At 36.8% G+C, this 24599-nt stretch overlaps 1 protein-coding gene across 1 annotated transcript in view; it reads right to left on the bottom strand.

The window, feature by feature from the left end:
• TRHDE (thyrotropin releasing hormone degrading enzyme) overlaps positions 1–24599 on the bottom strand; it is a 5519112-nt gene that overhangs the window by 2389550 nt on the left and 3104963 nt on the right. The window lies entirely within an intron of this gene.

Here is a 24599-nt window from a genome sequence, read left to right as displayed (position 1 = left end):
CATGTGGCCCATGCAGGTATGACCCTAGCCCCGAGTAGCATCCTGCCTTTGCCCAGAATCATACCACAATATAAGGACAAAATGATTGACTTCAACAACTGGCTAAGCTTCTGGTGTCATTCAAAGGGGATCCAGTATCTGTCTGCCTGGGATGACATGATCGACAGACCACGATGGTTTGCCAGAGATGATCTGTACCTGTCGCCCCTGGGATTCAGGTTACTGGCTAAGGTTCTTGCCACCCCATAGTGCCTTTTTAGGCAAAGTTCAAAGGACAAAACCACCACCGTAACAGGTACAATCATGCAAAATCTGAAGGTAATGCTACTCAATACTAGAAGTCTAAACTTCAAAATGCACTCTGTCGAGGCACTCCTAAAAATGGAGAACATCGATATCTGTGCAGTAACTGAGACCTGGTTCAAGGCTCCAGAAAGCACCTCTGCAATACCAGGCTACAACTCTTACCGCACTTTTCAGCCAACAAACCAGGCTCAAAACACTAAAGGTGCATGAGTGTCCATATTCACCAAGGATATTTACACCACCAGGTTAATTGCCCAACACAATGTGTCTGAAATTCTCCAGGTGCAACTAACACTAGGTAAGACTGCAATCCAAATTGTAGCTTGCTACAGATTCCCCACCATGCCCCAAGATTCTCACTACACCTTTCTAAACATACTGGAAAATACTAATATACAACCAAACACCCTAATACGGGGTGATTTCAACTGCACTGCCATTAACTGGGAAAACTACTCATGTACCAACACCTTTGCCCAACGGTTCTTTGAATTCATAAATTCCAATGCCCTGGATCAACTAATCCATAGTCCCACCAGGGGCTCCAATATCCTAGACCTGGTCATTACCAACATGGGAAATTGATGCTCTACACCTATGGTCACCCCCTTGTTGTTCAGGTCAAGTCAGACCATAAGCTAATCACCCTTAACATCCACATCTCACCTCCACCCCCCAGTAAGGAAACCTCCATAAAAATCTTCTCCAAAGCCAACTTCATGCTACTCAAGTCAGAAGTTACAAACTTTATGACACCCATGCAGATGGGAATTGAAGGTTCGACTGCTGAGTCCTGCACTAAGGCACTGTACGAGCACATCCACTCATGCATGAATCGTGCCATCCCAAATAGAAACAAGATGCTCTACTCCAAAAAAATGAAGCCAATATGGTGGTCCCCTGCCATAAACAAACTTTACAACAAAAGGAAGAAACTGTTGCAGAAAAGAGGAAAATCCCAGGATGCAAAAATCTCCCTTACCAGCCTCAGTAAGAAGCTGAGATCCCTAATAAAATTCTCCAAAGGTAGTTACAAAAATAAAATTGCCAAAGATTCCAAAGACAACCACAAGGCATTCTATAACTATGTCAAGAATCTAAATGGCAATGCTCAGATCTGCTCTGAGCTACAACAGAATGGCATTAAATATACTGATCCCAAGGATATTGCCAATATCCTGACAGATCGATTCAGTGTCACCCCACTCTCACCTCCTAAATGGCCCATCTCAATACTGGAAGATTGCCAAATTCAGGTAATAATGGCCACACAGGTAAAAAATGCACTCTCCAAAGCTAAGAATACAGCATCCATGGGACCAGACGACATCCCAGGCTGTGTACTACATGAGCTACAAAATGAACTGGCACCTCACGTAAGTGTCATGTTTAATCATACCCTCACCTCAGGATTCGTGCCCACTGAGTGGCACACAGCTACAGTTATCCCACTCCACAAAGGGGGGATCAACCTTGGATCCCAGGAACTACCACCACATCAATCTGATGAGCCTGATCTGAAAGGCCATGGAACGTATTATGGAACTTATAAACAAAAACATTGGCAACCTTAAAACAATGGACCCCACCCAGTTTGGGTTCATGAAGGGCCGATCTTGTCTCCTGAACCTGACTGACTTCTTTGAATCAGTCTCCAGAGCCATGGACGAGGGTAAGGCAGTCCACACAGCCTATCTGGACCTCACCAAGGCCTTTGACACCATCCCCCACTCTGAAATCATAGATAAACTTACAAAGCTGGGCATTAATCCCTACGTCACTCGATGGGTTGCCATCTGGCTTACTGACAGAACCCACACTGTAAAAGTAGCTGATTCCAAATCCAGCTCCAGACAAGTGACAAGTGGAGTACCTCAGGGTTCATTCCTGGGACCTCTCATGTTTGGCATCTACTTCTCTGATGTACAGGCCAACACTAAGAGACTCTGGCTAACAAAATTTGCAGATGACTGCAAACTGGGAGCCATTATTGAATCCCCAAATTATGTGGATACTCTATAAAAGGGTCTTACAGAAATAGATGCTTGCTGCCAGAGCCATGGGCTCAAACTCATTGCCAAGAAATATATAGTTATCCCCTTTGGGAAGAAACATGTACTCGTGAATTACCACATAGGTGGCAGTACACTAAACATAGAAAGTGTGATAAGAGACTTAGGGACACAGGTGGATAGTGGTCTCACCTTCAATAACCACATCGCTACAACAGTCAGGAAATCCTTCTATGTGGCACACCTCATCACTAAGGGCTTTTCATCCAGAAAAAATGAGGTCATTGTGCCACTGTACTCATCCCTCATTAGACCCATTATAGAATACAACGCCCCATTTGGTATGTACCTCTCAAGACATCTGCAACAACTGGAAAGGCTGCAGAAATATGTCACTAAAAGAATCACAGGCCTAAAGCAGATGCCCGATGCTGACTGCCTTAGAAAAACTCCAGCTATACTCTGTCGCATATCATCTACTCCGAGGCAATCTCTGCTTAACATACAAGGCCATATCAAACCCAGAGCTGTTGGACATGCTACACTTAAAGAAATCCCAATCCCTCAGAACCACAAGCTCCAGGGATCTAACCCTTGTCATCACAATAAACAAAACATGCTGGAGGGATAGGTTCCTGACCCAGAGACTCTCCCAGACTCTGGAATAGACTGCCCGTACATGTCAAGCAGAGTGCCTCTTTGGCCATCTTCAAAAGGAACCTTGATGATTGGATGGGAGAAAGGAAATTCACCCCTGGGATCACGTCAATCACCCTGCTAGACAGGGGTTCAGGGAAGCAAATAGTGTGGGAAGAAATAGCCAGGAAATTGTTATGGCTAGGCTTGTATAGACCCTAGGGCTGATAGCCTAGTACCAACCTATGAACATATGAGGTTCCTGGCTTGTTTGCGTGATCTGATCCTGATGCTACATGTCAGTATTATATAGATGCTGAGTTCTTTTGTTGTTTTTCAAAAATGAATAGAAGTGACCGTGACATCTGCCATAAGACAACAGAATAGTCATGCATGTCTCTCAATTATCAAAAATGATGTAGAACGCCCCTGACTTTGACTCATATTCTTGCTCTGTTATTCATAGAACATTTGATTTTCTGGTAAATCATTGAAGATTACAGTTAGCCGGTGGTGTTAAGACATTGGAGTCACATTTCTTATTCTTCAGAAAATGCATGTTGATGTAAAACCTGTCATTCCAATAATTTTATGAAAATTAGAGTGATATTTAAAAACGCTGCTTGATTTTGAGTATTTGTCCCCAAGTACATTTGGCTGTGTCCAGAACTCTTGAGCAAAAAATTTGGGAAGTATGTTGGGCAGTTACCTCAAGTTAACATATGTCAATACAGAACAATGACAATGAAAACAAAACACTATTAGATATATTTGACTCCTATACAGAGGGTAACATAACAGACTCCACCAATGAAGAAGCAATAAATCTTTCTGCTCCTATCATCAATTGTTTGTTTCTTTCAGCTTTTCCCGGTTAGGGGTCTCCACAGCGGAACTCTGGTCCACTAATGATTGGCAGTAGATTTGACATGCTGGCTTGCCGGGCCTAATGCACAACCTTCAATGAAGGAACGCCCATTCACGCATGTCACCACACAGAAGATGCTCTAACTGAGAATCGAACTGGCAACGTCTAACTGTGAGGCGACAACGCTACCGCAGCACCACCACCGCAGCTGCTCCTATCATCATCAATATAATTTGCAAAACCAAGTAACATATTTGCACAGATTTTACTGAAGGAAAACCTTAAAAGGTTTTAGACAAGAGACAAAAATCTGAATGGTGTTTATAGAATATGTATAGAAGTCAAGGGGAGTAACATTTCATGCCACCATAGATATTTGATGACAAACAAATACGATTCCTAACAATCCTTCATGTAAACATGCAACACTAATGGGGGATTAACAGATGGCTGCTTAAAGTTAACTATATAGTTAGCTCATAGAGATCTGACCAGATGACTTCAACTGAGCTTCAAAGCAAAGCTCAACAGATAAGCTAGTTATGTAAATTAAGTAAAGGTCAAAAAGGTTAACATCAGATGCAATTTATCTATCTATCTATCTATCTATCTATCTATCTAGATAGCTGGTACCTGTCAAATATTCGAACGCTCAAAATTTCGAATATTACATGGTCGAGACCAAATGTTCGAAAGTGTTCAAAGATAGACTTTCAACAGCACCGTATGGTGCAGATAGGAAGAATTTCCCTTTTCTGCACTGAAGTGCGGTCTCGGAGTTGATATATTTAAGTAGGGGGTGTGTGGTGTGCAGGGGGGCTTGCCTACACTGTTAGTGTTTTTTTCTGTGTTTTCTTTTTTTTTTTTGTATGTTTGCACATCCAAATGCCGAACGGTTGGTCTCGACCATGTAATGTTTGACATTTGGATGTTCGGACATTTAACATAGACCCTAGATAGCTATTTGTCTATCTGTCTTTCTTTTAATTTGTTGACTTCATGTCCTACAAAAGATCAAAGAAGTAAAGCAAGCAGAGATGCTTATATTTGAAGAAGAATTTACTTATTTTTCATGTCGACACATCATGAGAAGTTTATAAGGCGTGCTGCTACATCTTCTTTCTGTCATACTGTAAACAGATAAAATCCAGAAGACTCAAGTCAAGTCTGGTATCCCACCATGACCCAGATGGTGAAAGTACTAACAAGAATCCGAGTACAAATGATTAGCTCAAATAAAATGATGTTAGCAGGCAGATCTAGAAAACTTTGTATCTGATACCCTCTCTGTGGAAGGAATAAAAGTGTCTTGTTGAAGTTTCAAGTAGATTATTCAGTTAAGTAGGTAAGTTGGTGGACAAACATTCTTGTTCTAATATATTACATTCAGCAGGTCAGTTATTTAAAGGCAGTTACAGACAAGGGTGGGAGGGTCCAGGGGAGTTGACTGATTGAAAATTTGCAAGATGGAAAAACAAGGAGCTAATACAAAAACTTAGACGTTAGTCACTTATTTGAATATTCCTGAATGACTCATGAGGGTTTACCAGCTCAGTGGCCTGTGGAACCTCATTGTTTGGTAAAAGTTTTTTTTTTTATTTTTAATTTTTAACAAACAAAACATGACAACAGACTATGAGCTACCACTATAGAACTATATTTAAGAAAACAGTTTTGACTGAGCTTCATCAGGTCCATTTAATAGAGTGATTTAAACTTAGATTATTAAAAAATCCTACATTTATGAGGCTATCACCATACTTTACTAACCTGTATTGCAACATATGTAAAAGAACAGGCTAGTTCTGCCTTTGTGGGTCTCATATTCATTGGAACTTATTATGAAAGCTTTATTATAGAAGTTTTTTCCAGTCTGACTGGTCCTTATCAATCTGTATAGATTCTGGGTCTTTATGTGAAGCTTGTGAGATAGAATGCAGTTCTATGGTTCATAGGTTCATAGGTAAGTACTAGGCTATCTGCTCAAGGGCATTTATAAGCCTAGCCAGAATGTGTTGGCTTTTGCCACCCCCTTAGATTAGTTCCCTGTGCCACTGTCCAGCAGAGCAATTAGTTCCCTGTGCAACTGTCCAGAAGAGCCAATGCAGTGATCCCCAGGGTAAATTTTACGTTTCCCATCCATCCGTCAAGGTTTCTCTTGAAGAGCTTTAGTGAGGGGCTCTGCCTGATGTATATTGTAATCCTGTTCCAAAGCATGGGGAGTCTCTGGGACAGGAATCTATCCCGCCAGCATGTCCTATTTATCGTTGTGGTTAGGTTTATATGGATTCACTTATTACTCAGTAATCCTAAGGACTAGTGTCCAGTACTCCTGTAACAATATCTGAATACAACATAATTGTATATGCTGCTGCAGGCTGTACCAAAAGTGTTAACAAGACAGTTAACAGCAATTTTTTTGTTTTCCTGTGGATTCTAGGTTCCACGTTACTTTTGACCAGACAAAGACTTAGTAATGCAACCTAAGCCAGTATTAAGAGAGGGGAAGAAGACAGCCTAGGGAAATAAAAGGTAAAAGTTGTTATAGAATACAGTAGAAGAGGGGATGAGATACGTATGGAGATGCAGGGACTGGTACCCTTCCCAATGTTTAAGCCATTAAAGTGGCACAAAGTAGGCAGAATGTGGAACTTTAGCAATGGATTGCAAACCTTATAGTATGTTATGGCATTCTAGGATGAGTTAAGAAGCTTAATAAGGAGGCAGCACTAGTTTAAGGATGAACCAGGAATTCAACATAGCACAAGCAAAATTTAAAAATGTGAAGAATAATTGAGAGACTTAACTTAGTATTATTATTTTGACTTGGCCTGAAATTTATTAAAAGCAATAAATGCTCTATTGTGTATGCTACTTCCTTTTATGTAACTTTACAAATGAAGGATTTGCCATCATGACAAATCAACAAATATAAATTTTTGCAATACCTACATGGTCTATTTACACTTAAAGAAGGCTACTATGTCAAGTATGCAGAAGTTGTGAATTAAAGTAGCTAAGTCAGACGTTGTGTTAAAGTAGTGAAGTGGTTAGACCACAGAAGTTTAATATGGCTACTAACAATGAAAAATAATCTTATCTTTAGGTATAATTGGTACCATTCATAGGCATGTCCCTAGGCAGACTAGGCAAAATGTTTCAATTAGCAAAGCTGTCAGATCTCATAATTCTTTTGCTTGATCAGTTAATGTATTACAACAGAGGCAATTAATATTAAACTGAGAAGTAAAAATAATGTTGAAGATAAAAACTAAATGACATGGAAGGGGTTCTAGAAAAAATGTGATATTGGTGAAAGACAGAAAAAGAAGAAGAGAAGATTGTAGTGAATGGAAAAGAATAGTAGGCACATAGAAAGGGCAGATGAGAAGACAAGACCAGGATAAGCTTCAATGGGTGAGAAGTGCAGACAAGAGCAGGACTAGCTGCAATGGGTGAGAAGTGCAGACAAGAGCAGGACTAGCTGCAATGGGTGAGAAGTGCAGAGCTGCAATGGGTGAGAAGTGCAGGGAAGAGGTTAGGAAAAAGGACAAGTGTAACTTATTCCAAACTGCTTTTACCAAAAGGGGAATAAGAGCTGAAAACAGTTCTCATCATTAGTAAAATAGCAGGAAGGCAGCAGCAACTCTCACCTATTGTCAAATCTTCTGCATATGAAATGAAAGATTGGAGAGAGTATTGAATGAAGAATTGTAACTGATAACTTTCTTTCTTAGCTTGCTACTGTTAAAAAGGAATACAATAAAACAAACAAAAGGGTACTTCTACATTTATATAATGACTAAATGATGAGAAATGCAACTTGAAAGATTGTCACATAATAATGAACCCTTCAGTAAGGTGATATGATATTTACAGCAGTAGGGATTTAGATAAGAGTTTCTGGGAAACTAAGTAAAAAATACAGACAGGTAGTCAGTAACTATATAACTAGACTATATACAACAAGTGTGATTTTATGGGTTATTACGTTTACAGTCATTTTAGGAAGCAGCATATCTGGGATAGGATAATGTAACTGTCTGTCAATTTCAGAAAATGAGAAGAAGAATTATTTAGAAGTAAGTTTTGTTTATTTATATTACTGGCAGAGTAAGCTAAATGATTTCTTTTGATGGATTTGATGACTTTATTTTTCCTTCTTTTCTTTGTCCTTTAGCCCCACCTGCCTGAGTTGATGGTAGCTCAGATTGATGTGAATGTTCTCATGGTATCTGTTGAACATAGTAGGGGTTCTTTATTTAACACAACACAAAAAACATAATTTTTATATTTACAAATGTACATAATTACACACACACACACACACACACACACACACACACACACACACACACACACACACACACACCTTACACATATATTCATTTATATTTCTGATGTTGTCTGGTTCGATTCTCAGCTAGAGCATCTTCTGCGTGGAGACATGCATGAATGGGCATACCTTCGTTGAAGGTTGTGCATCAGGGCTGGTAACTCGGCACGTAAAAATCAACTACCAATCATTAGCAGACTGGAGTTTCGCTGTGGCGACCCCTAACCAGGAAAAGCCGAAAGACACAATCATTCAATCATTTATCATTTTCTTACCTAACATCTTTATTACTATTCTTCCATAATTGACTCCCACTTCTTACATAACCTTAATCTGATTTTTCTCAATATATCTACCAAACTACATTTCCTATTAAACAAAATTTAATTAAGTCTTTCATTCCAAATAACCCATATTACATAAAAAAAATTATCTTCCCTTCTCACATATTCTTTGTTCTTATTCTTATAATATCTATACATAATCATATTCATATCTACGTTCATATCTATATAGTTTGTCATTAATATTCTCAAAAAATTCTTTAAAACCTTTTTCCAGAGTTTTGCCACTCTTTTTCCTCCCTTTTACTTATAACATTATCCACAATTTCTCTCATAACCAATTAGAGTTCTTGACACCCTTCCATTTAATACTATATATATATATATATATATATATATATATATATATATATATATATATACACACACACACACATACTTTCTTCCATTATATCTCTCATCCTTCCTTCCATTCTCCTCTGTATTATTCCCATTAAAAATTTTATAATCTGTGTTATTTAATGTTATGGCTCTCCATTTTTTACTGCATTCTTTTCATCTTTCTTCCATGTGATTTTAAATATCCCATTACATAAATCTTCATTCAACCATTCATTCAGTATATTTACAAAACGATGTTTCTTTGGTAGTCTATACATTTCTTGTACATTCCATACCATATGGACCTAATATTGAATCAACATTTACTTTCCTAAGTACTTCATTCAAATTAATCATAATTTCAAATTATTCCTTAACTCCTTCTGGAAATTTCTTCACTTCCCTTTCTCTCTCATTTTCCATCCTTATACTCTTATGCATATTTTCCACATGCTATCTTCAATACTCATACTAAGTACTTGTATTTTTTGCCTCTCTCATTACTCTAATATTCTCACTTCTCCCTTGTAAATGATATTTTTGCCTAAACAGTAATGCCTTAATTGTGTCATAATTAGTTTTGTATATTTCTTTTTCCATATCATAATACTCATTTATAATATTGCCTAAATTCTCTAATACATTTCTATAAATGTTCCCACACTTCACTTTCTCTTCCTTTCACCATCCTACTACTGGAAAAATATACATTTTATACGTCTTTTTAAGTGCAGTCCACCACTCAGACCAGTGGTCCTGCCATAACTGTATTACTTCCCATTCTCTAACTTCATCCTATAATTTCTCATTTAATCTCTTTATTCCCTTTCCTATTTTTAATGTACTCTCTTTCTTCTAATACCTCCATCTGTATTGCTAATTGGCCTGAAAAAGTGTCAAAACTGCATCACCATGTGCTGCTTTTAGAGAATACAAAATAATCAGTTTCAGAGATAAGGGCCACCTTGTATCAGTCCACTGACTTTTGTTCCATGCAGCTGATTTAGCATAGTTTATCACTTCTTTTACTTTTTACATCTTTCCCATTGTTTATATATCTTCCCTTTAAATCACAGTTCCATGTAACTATAATTTTCATTTTAACCACCATATAGTTTAATAATTGATGAAACAGATTCTCTGTTTCCTTGCGTATAATGGTATAATTCTATTAACATGTGCTTTACACCTCCCATCCCTAACAGTTAACTTTCCACCCTTACCAGTTTTCCATCTAGTATTTACACTTTTTAACACAAAACAATCACTCCAGAACTTCACTTTCTAAGTTTCATATAATATTTCTACCATATTTTTTTCTGTTTGCAATCTTTCTTTACTTGTCAGGAACCTTGCATCCTCTTACAGAAACGCATCCATATCACATTTAGCACATCAGTGCAGTATCCCTTATTTCTTTCTACTGTTTGAACTTCCCCTACTGAATATTTGTTATGGTTTTATGTACAAGTAATCCATGATCCTCCGCATCAGATTCTTCTGCGGCTAGAACTTCAAAAAATATTTGTGTCAAGACTTTCTTCTGACCTTCTCTTCCTGCATGCAGTCTCCCTCATCCTTTCCCCCTCCACATTTTTTCATCTTCTACAATTTCTTCTTCATCTGGTTCACCCTCTCCCACAACCTCATGTTATCTTTTCTTGTACATGTTTTCATGCTTTTATCAATCCATTCAAAAATGCCCCCTTTTTTTACAGAACCTGCATTCAGCCACACACCTTCTTACTGTATGACTGTATAACTTTTCTCCCCACACTTGTTACATTGCATCTCATAACAATCATTAATTAAATGAGACACTTTCCCACAAAAGAAACATGATTTAGGCTGGTCTGCATATCTTAATGTCCCTCCATGACCAACCAACAAAAATAGCAGTTGACATGTTTTTTCACTATTCAAAACAGCTTCTAGTCTCTATTCTCCATCCCAAAAGTCTCTGCTCCTATATTTATAAAAGACCACATTTATTGAACTCTAAATCCCAGAAAAGTTACCAAATTGTCCCATACATTATACAATTTTAGTGTCAGTTTTTGTTCTTATTCTCACAGTTGGTTTTGTCTTCTTTTTAAAAAAGAGTTACTTACAGTTCATTGTTGCTCATCTTTTGATTACTGTATTCTCTGCTGCAACAAAACCATACTCTTTCTCAGTTTGTTGCTTTTTTTCTCTTTTACTTTTTGTCAGTGCTGCATGATTTTTATCTGCTGCCAAATCACATGGCTCCTTTTCCACATTACCATCCTCAGCACTTCCTAAAAGGTTATCTGTAATCTGTCCCAGGAAACATCATCACTGTCTCCTCGAATGTCCTGCTTGATTATTTTCAACAAAACATCATCTGTAAGCCCTCCTATTGCCAGTTTTCCTATCTGCACCACTCCCAACAGATTTGCTGCTCATTAGCATCATCTGTCACACAGCCATCTTTATCTGCATTCTGATACTTCATATTGAACAGATTCTTGTCTGAATTCTAATTTTCCACATCAAAACTCTCCATAACCTATTTCTCCTCATTCATGCTACTACTTCCCTTAGGCCTCTTCCTTGCTGCTGTAGTAGCCCTCTGGCACCATCTAGCAGCTCGAAAGAGTAGGGGTCCTTTATTTGTATTCTATTTACAACTTATACAAATACATATATTTACATATTTTATCATTGTTCTTTCCCCCTTTTTTATTAACATTCACAATGAAAAAAATACAGCAATGATTTATTTACTAGACCCCCACTCCTTCTTCCCAACCACCAATCTATTCTTTTGTAATTGCTGGAAAACCCCATTTCCCATTAAGCATAATCTCATTGAGTCTTTCACGCCAAGCAACCCATGTATCATAAAATGTTCTTCTATATATGTTTAATCTGCTTTCTTTTTTTAATATGCTTGCAATATGTATATGTTATCATATCAACATTTCTATATTTTCCTTTTATATTTCCAAAACATTTTTTCACATAATTTCTTCCATAAATTTCTTACTCTTTGGCATGTCAAAAATCTGTACTGCTGTTTCCTCTTCCCACACTACAGGAAAGTTCTTTAATTTCGCTTTTTATATTATATATTATGTTCTACAGGATGACTATTTTATATGTTTAATCTCTGTAAGAAATCTTGACATTCCACCCTGGTTTGACACAATTTTATTATTTTTTTTTTCATTAATAGCTTTTATTGTTTCTTTTCATAAATTTTCCCATGGATTAATTCAAAATGATTGATCCATTATCTTTTTATACCACACTTTCCTTATTTCCTTTACCTCATCAATCTTTCCTTTCCATATTCTTATCTTTTCTTGATACTGTTGTGTTTCTTTATTATAATGTTTCCTTTCTTTTATTAAATCTAACTTCTTCCTAGATGTCCTTGTATTTACAATTAAATATCATTCCCAGTAATTTCTCTTTATCTTTTATCCATATTAATGCTCTATATAAATTCAAAGAAATTCCTAATACTAGTATGTTTATTAAACCTAAGCCACAACCTTCTTTACTCCTGTATAATTCTCCTTTTTAACCAGATTTAATCTGGAACCCCATATAAAGGAGACAATTATTTCCATTACATCCTTTTCACATATATTTGGAATCATGAAAATAATTACTAAATATGCCATGTTACATGGCACAGAATTAAGCAAGTTTGCTTTCTTTTTTTAAGACAATGTATATGTTTTCCATAATTCACAAAGTTCTTTTATACTTATCATTTCTTACCATTGGCTTTCCTTTATTTATCACCAAACTCTATTCATAATACTTTTTTTTCAGTTAAAGTGAACTGTACAACTGCTGATTTATTTATTTTTTTCTTTATTAAGGTCCATCATTATTCCTTTTAATAATTCTGCTAAATATTTAATTATCTTTTTCATCCAAAGTAAAAATTGTTATGACTACATGATCTGTGCATGTCATTATTACTGAACTTTGTACACCCTTTTCCATTACATATTATGACCTTTTCATTTTACCCTTGATTATATTTATAATTAAAACACACAGAATACTACTCACTGGACATCCTTGTCTAATTCTATTATTCATTTCTATTTCTTTGCTTAACCACTCAGTAATTAATATTTGCACTTTGATGTTTTTATAAGCAGTCATACATATTCTTTTAATTTTTTACTAACATTGTAATTATCCATAGATTTTCAAAACACTTCTTGTTCTATTGTATCAAAAGTTTTATTAACCTAATCTACCATTAATTTTACCTCTCATCCTTTCTTCATATTATTTATTACTTTCCTTATAATCATTAAAAGTTCGTGACAGCCTCTACTTATAATACCAAATAAACATTCTTCAAATATATTTTGTATTTTACTCTCCACCCTCTTCTGTATAATCTTCATAAATATAATCAGTGTTGTTTAATACCATTGGTCTTCATGTTTTTAATTTCTTGTTTATTCAGTTTATTTCCATAAGAATGTTAAGATTCCACTGCAGATTTCTTTATACTTGAAACCCTCTTCCATATATTCATTCAAATTGTTTACAAAAAAATCTTTTTTGCAAATCCTTTATTGTTTTATGCATTTCACAACTGATTCCATCTGAACCTGCAAATCAATCAATTTTAACTTGCTTTATCTAATTCATCTATCTTCTTTTCCAATTCTTTATTCATTAAACCTGTAGATTTTTAACTTGCCAATCCTTTTTGATTTCTTCAATTCCCTTCCTTGTATGCATTTCTTCTACCCATTCCACCATTTCCATAATTTCTTGTTTGATTTTTCTTAATTTCACGATTTTTATTCTTCATTTGTCTTATTACACTGTTTTCTCTTTTACCGTTTCCCTAAATATGCTGGTAGTTCTTATTCCCCTGTAATAAATATATTTGTTTAAATAATAAGCGTTACACTTTTCTACATTTTTTCATATATTTCTTTTTACATATAAATCTATTTTATTATGTTCTAAATTTTCAAATACTGTATCATATGTAACTACATATTCCTCTTGCTTGTTCTTTTATCTCCCAATATAAGTACATTTCTTTTTACTTTTTTAATACTCTCCACCATTCAGTCTAATTTTTATAGAATGCTATCACTGTTAAATGCTCTTTCCATAACTGTGTGGTTACATCTTCTCCATTGCTCTCTATATTCCAGTTTTTTTAATTTATTCTTTTTATTCCTTTTCCTACCTTAATGTATTCTTCATTTTCCTATAGCTCTATCAATATTGCTAGGTGATCTAAAATCCTGTCCTTACTACTTCTTCTTATTCTATTATATTTATGATCTCTGATATTATAAAATAATCAATCTCTATTATAAACATATTTCTGTCTCCAAGTCACTTTCGTAATAAAAGTTGTTATATCCTACGGATACTGCATTATTATTGACATTTTTCAAGTTATTTGTGTGCTGCTGTTTGAGAGATAATCTAATATTTGCTGAAATAAACATTCTACTTCTTTAACTCTTCTGTAAGCATAAACTGTTATAATTCTATATATTTTTTCTTGCCATCTAATATCCAGGACAGTTAATCTACCCATTCTAACCAAAATCTTGTCTAATAACTGACTGTTCTCCTGCATAAAATTGCAATTCTGGAACAATGTTCATTTTCTAAATTCCGTATTATTTGTCCATTCCATTAGTTTTCTGTCTGTAATCTTTTTTTTTTTTTTAATAAAACTTATGTCTTATAATGCAATGGCATCTGGATAACATTTTTTGTATTGTTCTTTCATTTACATTTATTGATAATACTCTTAGGCTATTCATTGTTTTAGTTTTTAATCTGTCAAGTATTGTTTAGTTCTTTCACTCCTCTTTCGTTCTTTCTATCCATTCCCTTTCTTTCAATCTTCTACATTTACACCCTTAAACTTTTTTTTCTGTCTTTAACTCTTTTACTCATAGAAGTTTTCTTTTTAACCGTGGTGCAATTTATATCTTTTTCATCAATATATTCTGCATTTTCTTCTACATCTCTATCCAGTTCTTTCTCATTAACTTCATTCTGTTTTGACACTTTTACTTCCACTTTTTGTTTTATCTTATCTTTTTCTTTCCCTGCCTTTTCCCTTTTATTTTCATTTTCTTTTTTTCTATTTCTTTACACTCCATTGCTAAATGTCCTTTTTGTTTACATTTCTAACAGTCCAGTTCACATTTTTTGTACCATGTCCAATTTTTCCACAAAAATAAAACCTTCTTTTTCAAAATTATACACAAAATGCCCTTCTCTTCCACATAATTAAAATGTTCTTATTTACTTCGAGTAGTTTACCAAACCTCAGTTCCCTTCAACATTTACAATGCTTGGTATGTGTACAATCCTATCATCTTCCATTTTAAAAACGACATTGCTGTTCCATCCCAGAGTCCAGAAATCCCAGTTATCATACACTTTTACAATATCCAGCATTTCTTAACAAATGTCTTTCTGGTATCTTTTTAAAGTATTTGTATATCATCTCAAAATTGTATATGTATATTTTCTTTATTTCGCTAAATTCAGTCTTTATCACATACTCATTTTATGGTTTTCATTTTTCAAATTCACTAATAAAGTTCTCCATGCTTTGCACAGTCTCAAAAATAATGTCACAAAGGTTTCTTTGTTTAAAAGAATAAATGCCCCTACCTTATGAACTGTAATGCACAGAGGTAAAACACTGTCCCATAACTTGTACCTGTTTAGTGCCACTTCGCATTTATTTTTTAGCCTAACCAAAAGTTCTCTTCTATTTAAGTTCTCTGGTTCATCTATCTTTTCTTTTAATGCAGTGGTTTCAGCCTCACCATGCTTTCTTCCTCTTTTTTTCATTATCATCTCCCCACAATTTCTGCTGTCTCCTCCATTATCATCTGCATTGCATCTTCCCATGACACATCACTGCCATTTTCGGGTTCACACTGGTTTATCATCTCATTCAATCATCCGGCAACCCTCGAGAAGGAAGGGTTGTAATGACACTCTCCTCTGTCATTTTTTGAATCTGCAAACAATTTTTGCTGAAGCAATAACTCTGAATCCATTATCACTCTATCTCTTGAGGTGGCATTCAAGTCTCCTCCCACACATCCAGTTTCCATAATGTGCAACATCCTCTAAGTTGCCACAATGATATGATCAAGATGAGTGCTTGTAATCAATGACTATACTCATGGCGATTAAAGTAATGGAGCAGGTGTTCCTTATTAAACACCATATTATTATGTACAGTATTTACATATACATTATTTACAGTTTTATTCATTTTTTAGCATTTTCACTCTACTATGTTCATTTTAATACATTCTAATATTTTTTATAATTTCCATTTTTTATCCCCCACCCTTTCTTTCACAACCAGAATTGTATCTCTTCAATATTTCTGACAATATTAACTTCCATTAAATTTTATCTCATTTATTCTTTCATTCCATATAGTCCAAATAATATAAATCATCTTATTATTAATTTTCTTAGAATATGTTGTCCTCATTACCATAATTATTATATTCTAATAAATTCATAATTATATCTTTTTATATTTTTAATGCCTTCCACAAATTTATTTGGACATATTTTTCCCATAAATCCTTTATCCTTTTACAACACAAAAAGCATGTTTTGTAGTTTCAATTTCACCACAATAATAACATAATCTTTTTTGTACTTTTTATATGGCATACTAGTTTTCACTGGTAACTTCCTTATTATTAATCTCCACAAAAAATCTTTACAATCATAAAACTTTTTACACCAATCACATTTTGCTTTTATGGCTTTTTATTTGTTCATTTTATAGTTGTTTCAGTAGGTAAATACAATAATAGTTATTCATTATATTTAAATGGCATTCTTTCCTGTTTTTCTCTACAATATTTATATTTGTTTTCCATAACCAAAGTTTGTATCAATACTCTTTCCTTTCCTCATTCAAATACCCATTCCATCTTTTCCATGTGCACAGCCTTCCCCATGTTTTCTTATATTTTTCATTCATTAATACACTTACCAAGGATCTTTCACATTTTTTTTAACCATGTCGATATTTTATATAAATTCAGTGATACTGCATGAACATTTGGATTAATTAAACCTAACCCTCCTTCCTTTTATTTGACAAATAGCATCCCTCTTCTCACTGGGTTTAACCTGGATCCCCATATAAATGAGAACACAATTGCCATTCTGTTTCATACTTTGTTGGCACCATAAAGAAACTCACTAAATATGTATTTTTCCCAATAAGATGGAATTGATAAAAGATACTTTTTCTTGTATGTCAACTTATATGGCCTCCAGAACACACATATATTTCTTACTTTTTATATAATATTCTTCCATTGCTGCATTCTGCATAAGGCAATCCCATATTTTAAACCTAATATATCTGTTACTAGTAGTAATAGTACTATTAGTATAAAACTACAACCTCCTATTCCTAAACTTAAATTATGTCTGCTACAACTCTACAAATCCATCACACATAGACAACAAACTCGCACTATATTTTTCCCTACTTTACTCACTAACACAATGTGGAGATATCCATCCAAATCCAGGCCCAATCTACCCTCTTACATCCACCACTAACCAAACTGACCAAGCGCTTCACCTAATAACATTAACACATGCAGCATATGCAATAAAATTACTGAATTTCATGTAACTGAGACATGGCTAAAACCTCACATTGCTAATACTGAAATTCTCCCTCCAGGATATAGTATCATTCATTCCAATAGACTTCATAAAAAGGGTGGAGGTGTAGCATTAGTCTATCAAAACTCACTAAAAATAACAACCTATACAAAACCCCTCTCCAATTTCGGAAACTTAGAACTACAACTTATATCCCTTCACATAAACAGCAACAAACAAATATGCATTGCAGTACTTTATATTCCCCCAAGCCAAAATATCCACAAACTTGAAGAATTTTTATCCTGTATAAATCAGAATATATCACAGGAAACTATAATTCTAGGTGACACAAACATTAATTGGTTAAACTTAGTCTCCCCCTCCCCAGCAAATAGCATAAACCTACATAGTTTCACACAACTCATCACTACTCCTACCCATGGTCTATCAACAGAATTTGAATCAACCTTAGTCTGGATGCTAGTAAGCCACCCTCAAAATTATACAAACTGAGGCACCCTACCAAATACTCTAAGTGACCACCTCCCAACATATATGTATAGGACTCACCCTCAAAACAATCCAAACCAACTCATATGGAACCTCCAGGAATCTTACCCACTTTGACCAAAATAAATTTATAAGCATTTTAAAATCTCAAAACTGGAACCCTTTAAAAACAGTCCCCTTAGACGAGGCTGTTGACTATTTCAGCAAACTCTTTTTAGATACTCTCAGCAGCTTAGCTCCAATGCGAACTAAATTGAGAAAAATTAATCATGTCCCCTGGTTAACAAAACAAAACAAACTATCTTTCTTAGAAAAAAAGCATGGAAATTATGGCTGAAAGAACAAAACAGAATGAACTCCACTACAAACAACTCCGTAACTAATCAAAAAAGCTAGTTATACAGGATAAAAAGGTTAACTTTTCCTTTAAACTATCTACCTCATATAGCAATCCTAAATGTTCTGGAAGTCATCTACACTCTGCTCAACACAGGAACTGTACAAAATCCATCCACTGCACCAGAAAAGACTCCACAACAAATTTCCAATGACCTTAACACCCATTTCATCTCTACCATTCAAAAGCTACTCAAAGACTGCCCACCTGACCCAAACTCAAACCACCCACTCCTTATTGAACACCCCCCTTGTAGATAATACCAATACTCCATCAGCCTACTCCTTTACAGTCCAACCTGTACCCACCTCTCTGATCTTGAAACTCTTAAAGCAGCTCAAACTTTGTTCACTTTCTGCAGATAATCTTCCCCCAAAATGCCTACAACGAGCAGCTACTGCAACAGCATATCCAGTTACCACTCTCATAAATCTCTCTCTCTCTGAATCCTACATTCCTCATCTATGGAAAAAAATCCATTATTTCCCACAACACAAAGGAGGAATCTCCCATGACCTTTCTATCGCTCTATCTCTATACTCTCTTCACTATCAAAAATCCTAGAAAAATGTGTTCTCACACGACAACTACTTAAATATCTCTCAGACAATGCTCTTCTATCCCCTACCCAACAGGTGTTCCTTCCAGGGGAATAGCACTACCACTGCTCTACTTTCTTTCTCCAACACCATTAACAAAGCCATAGATGCAGGTCATCCTACCTCAGTAATCTTACTAGACCTATCTAAGGCTTTCGACACAGTGTCACTTACTTAACTACTAACTCAACTATCAAAATTAGGTTGCTCCCCAAAATCCCTCAACTGGTTTACCTCTTACCTACAAAATAGGGAACAGTCAGTAAGGTGGCTTAATGTACAATCCAATTATCAAGCTAATAAAGGGGTACCACAAAGATCCATTTTAGGCACACTACTGTTTTATATCTTTATTGATGATCTTCACAAAGCCCCCCACATCCAAAACCTCATCCAATATGCCAATGATTCTATGCTAATATCCACCTCCAACAATTTCCCAGATCTCTTCACAGTTATGCAACAGGACTTTACTTCTATTGAATCATGGCTTATTAGTGAACAACTTATGTTAAACCCCCCAAAAATTAAACTTTTAATTTTCTCTACAAAATCACCTAACATTGACTTCAAAATCCCTGCTAAAGATGGTACAGAAATAGGATTAGTAAAAACAGCTAAACTGCAAGGAATTACAATAGACAACAAACTCACTTATGAACCACATATCCTTAATGCAATAAAGAAAACACACTTCAAATTAGGCAAACTATATTGCCACAAGCTTTCCTGGATAAATACACCAACCCCCGGATTTACTAATCTTCCATGCAGGACTAAGCTAGTCCTGCATGGAAGTGGCCATTTAGGAGCAGGATAGCAGCGCGCCATGCATATTAATGAAGGTGTGCTGCCTGAGCTACTAATCTTACACAGAGCATGTAAGAGTGCAGGGAGCATGTCTGAGAGCAGAGCTTTTAGAATGTACACGCCCCCACAATGAAGAACAGCAGAAAGCCCAAATGAATGAGTGAGACCGCTCATAGGTGTCCGTATACCCACAGCAACATTCCCCCCACATGTACAACAGCAATAGTAAATACACAATATAAATATACCATTTTTTTATTTTTATGAAACAGATTAAATTTAACCATAGGTGCTCGTGTTTGACCATCACTTAGCTATGGTTAATGCAGCTTAAATGGCTGAAGAGAATAACAAGGAAGATATATGCAAATGAAGCAATATAGCAATAGTGTAGTGGGAAGAGCATTCACCTTGTAAACAGGCATTCCCGGTTCAGGTCCCACTACAGCACATTCCATTTTCCAAGTCAAATCACATTATGACCAATATTTTAGCTGCATACCTACTAAATAACATATATTTGTGAACTGGAGTACTGCATTAAATGCAGATGTGAGGTGTCAGTGTTATAATGTTGCAAAGTCCACAGATAAGCACATGTGCCCCATACAGTATATGTACACAGGAATCATGGATACAAATGGAAGGTAAAATGTGTAATGAATGATAACTCCATATAGCTTCCAAATCCTCCAACTTCCCAAGAAACATTAGACATTACTGTCTAAATTAGTGCATTGGTAAGTGGGAGAGAGAACTAGTAAGCAAGTGTAAGCAGTATTACGCAGTAGTAAGCAGGAGTAAGCATATGTAAGCACTAGTAAGTGGGTTCAAGCCCATTTGCGTGGGGGTAAGCAATGCGCACACAGGTTAAGCAAAATTGAAGCTAACTCTCTGTAAGCATATTTAACTGGAGGGTAGCATTGCTTACCCTTGCGCAAACCTGCTTACAAGTGCTTAAAATTACCTTAATCACTCTGTATCCAACAGCCGCTGTTCTGCCCAGCAACAAAATGAACAGTCTTGCAGGACTTGAACCCAGGACCCTATACACTATAGTCACAGCAGTTAACCACCAAGCCATCACAGCAGTACATAAGTGAGGTATCACCAAACAAACCCTCACTCTAGTAAAATCAAGCTGAACATGTGAAAGGAATCAGTATACAGTCATATGTTCCATAACCTACTACATAACATAAATATATGAACTGGAGTACTGCAGTAAGACCAGATGTGAGTTGTAAATGTAATAGAGTGTTGAAGTCCCCTACTAAACAAAGGACCCCATACAGTGTACATACAGATGAATCATGGATACCAGGCATATATATAAGATGTAATGAATAATAAATCAATGCCAAAAAGCAAATATAATGCAAAGTCAATTTTAAGCAATGCTAAGCATTGCACAAGCCAGCTTAGAAGGTGCAAGCAATATGTAAGCCAGCTAACTCAATGTGCCCAGTGGTATACCCCTTTAAACAATGCCAACCTTAGGTAAGCAGGTTTGCCCATAGCTTGGCCTTTTCAAAACCAGCCAATCAGAGCAAAGTGTGGGAATTCGGCCCTACTTAATCCCAACTGGTGAGAATACATCTCATAACTGGTTGTAGATTCCCCTTGCAGGCACCATGGCAGAAAGGGGAGAGGGAGTGCACTTCCAGGTGCAGCGCTGGGTCATCCAGGAGTCCAGAGTCATGGCAGGACTCCTTGTCAAAGACCATGAGCAGAGACTGCTGCAGGGCCAGTAACAGGGTCCCCAATATAAGGCAGAATCCTGGGACCTTCTCGCCTGTGACCTCCCCAGTGCCACTGACATACCCAGAACTGGTGAGCAGGTCAGGCATCACTAAGCCGACCTGAAGCGGTGAAAGGGGGATCTCTTGGATCAGTGGATGCAAGAGGCTAGGAGAGCAGGGGTTGTCCTAGCCGTGTGTAAGTATTACTCCACTACTTGTTTAATAATTGCCAGCTCATGTATATTATGGATAGGTATGGCTAAATATTCCTCTTATGTCCTTCACAGCGGCAAGTGAGCAGGCCGCAAACCAGGAGGCCCATTGATGTCACCTGGAGAGGTTGCGACAAGAGGCAGGTTAGTAATACTCTTGCATGTACTGTCATAGGAAATAAATCTAAAAGTGTTAGTAAATTAATTGCCAGTATAAAACCTGTATCATTCAAGGCAAGTACCGCATACACAGGAGAATATGGCAGGAAGAGTCTCATATAGTTTGTATGTAAATAAAAGCATAATAGCCTGACAATAAAGCTCTAACTGCTGGACTGCATGTGTATACTCTGGTATCATATGGTAATGTAGATTTGCAATTACTTAATTGCACTGTTGTATTAAGCACTGTTACCCACACTGTGCAACATACATAGAATGTGTAGGAATGTCTGTATATGACTGATGTAATCCCCAGAGGTCACTTAGTACAAATGAGAGACACACAGACAGAAAACAGTGAAAAGGCAGACAGCAAAATCCAAATAGCACATGCAACTGAGATGTGAACTGTTGCATTTTTAGCACACACAGCCATGGTTCAAATTCTGGGAGTGGTAGTAGTCTGCATACAGAACCATACCCCACAACTGTACAGATAAGTCCAAAATGTCCAGTATATGGGCCCATAACTTCTGCCTGTCACCCTGTGCCCCTGGGAAGTCAGTGGGATGTTCCCACATGTTTAGGCAGCAAATAGGAAATACAACTGACTGTCACACATATATGAGAACAAACCTGTCACTCTAGCAACTCCCAAAACTGTTATGAGAGTAATAAGCCAAGTATGCACTATCTACATCCCCATGTTGTCAAGCTGTGACCAGAGTGTGTACAGTAACAGAGCGAGATGTATGTGCATAATTCTAATGGGAAATCTGGTACTTTGTGTTGCAACATTTAGGTAGTTCTAATAAACATTGCTCCCACAGGTATGTCGGATACAAACACTGTGCCGAGAAATAAAAGCTTGATACCCTGTACTGGTATTGTTTACTCTGGTATTGTATGGAATTGTGAGTGTTGCAGTTGCTCTGAATAATAAGGGATCACAGATCACTGTCACCCACAACATGCTACATAATATAACTATGTAGGAAATCCTGTATAAGAGTGCTGTAAGTCAGTAAAGGTTGAAGAGGGCAATAGTTTAGATATGTCCCGGGTCACCTGCATGTGGTCAAGACATGGCCAGAGTCTGGGCAAAAAGAGATAGACAGGTATGTGCACAACATCAACCTGGAATCTGGGAGTATGTGTAGAAATATTTAGTGTTAACAAACATTTCCTCCACAGGTATACCAGGTAAGAGTTGTATAGTGCAGGTAAAACCAGTTCATGTATAAAGATGATGACAGCCATATCACTGTCCAAACTAAAACAATAGGGTAGAGTAGTAATACTTGTAAGGTACAGATAACAGCACTGACTAGGAAAGTAATGCAAACTACAGGAATATACTAGATGTTAATTGACATATTTCTCCCCCCCCACACCATATCTCCAACAATACACTACATACCCACCTCAACTGGTATGTGATAACTCCACTGTTATGTTGGAACATATGTCCTATTGGTTGATAATTATTTAAATCTGTTTCTGTGCATGTGTTATGTTGAAATACTCCAACATTGGTGGCATGGTGCCATCAATGTACCTGCATGCTGTTGTTATTACCACTGTGGTCCCATATATGCATGTGTTCCATTTGCTATGCAACTGTTCTGTATCTGGTGTCTGGGTTAATGGGAATATCTGTGCATGCTATTATACCTAACCCTGGAATGTGTTGACTATTACTAACCCACATATGTCGATACACCATAAACACCATAGCACATATGGGAATGCAGGTTCCAGCGGACCCACCTGTCCCACCTCAGCTGGCCCTGGCACTGGGCACCAGCATGTCTGGGGCCCAACCTGGGACCTCCTCATCCATTGATCCTGCACCACGTTTGGGTGGAACTGCCTCAGGGGATGAGGCTCAGCCCCTCCTGGGAGCGGGCACAGACAGGAAGCTGTCACCCATCGCCAGGTCTGGGGCATGGTGCATAGAGAGCTCGATCAGCAGTTTGGAGCAGCACAGCCACCTTCGGGCTGTGAAGGTGCAATGGTGACTGCCCATGGGTGGGGATCTCAGTCCCACTGTTTCCACTCGGGGGCTCACGAGCTTCCAATTTCCCAATATTCCTCCCCATCAAGGTGTTTACCCCCATGTGTCATATACTGCCCTTGTATGCATCTTGTTTCTCTTGTCTGTTAACCTACCCTACCTACCACCCCTAATATACCTACTATTCCCTCCCCAACAACCCACTCTCACCTGAAAAAAAAGGACATTCTGTTCCCAAAAAAAAAATGTCGCTCCATACATAGTTGTCCATTTCGCACATGTGTTCACTGGACACATGTAACCTGGTCTAATTGGCATCACAATATATTATTGTTGTCCTCACCCCTCTCTCAGGGGTTTGAGTGTCCAAACCTACCTCCAAATTCAGTGTATATGCACAGCTTTTGTTGTAGAAGAAATGGGCAGCTATGGACCATCCCTATACGCTCCTGCACATCTCTAGCTATTTTCCTCACTGTCTTTCCCTCTTTGTGCCCCTTTTTCACCACTTTCCTATCAACCCATTTTTCTTTTCTTTTAAAGAAATTTGCACAGGGTAAGCGGGAGTAAGCACCTTTAAGCAGCAGTAAGCGGGTTTAAGCTTGTTTGCGTGGGGATAAGCAATGCCTACACAGGTTAAGCAATTTAGAAGGTAACTGAGCATAAGAAATT

Source organism: Protopterus annectens, chromosome 11.part0, assembly GCF_019279795.1.
Source record: "Protopterus annectens isolate FY-2018-M chromosome 11.part0, PAN1.0, whole genome shotgun sequence".
In the NCBI taxonomy this organism is placed as follows: Eukaryota; Metazoa; Chordata; order Ceratodontiformes; family Protopteridae; genus Protopterus; species Protopterus annectens.
This window is presented reverse-complemented; position numbering and strand designations above follow the sequence as displayed.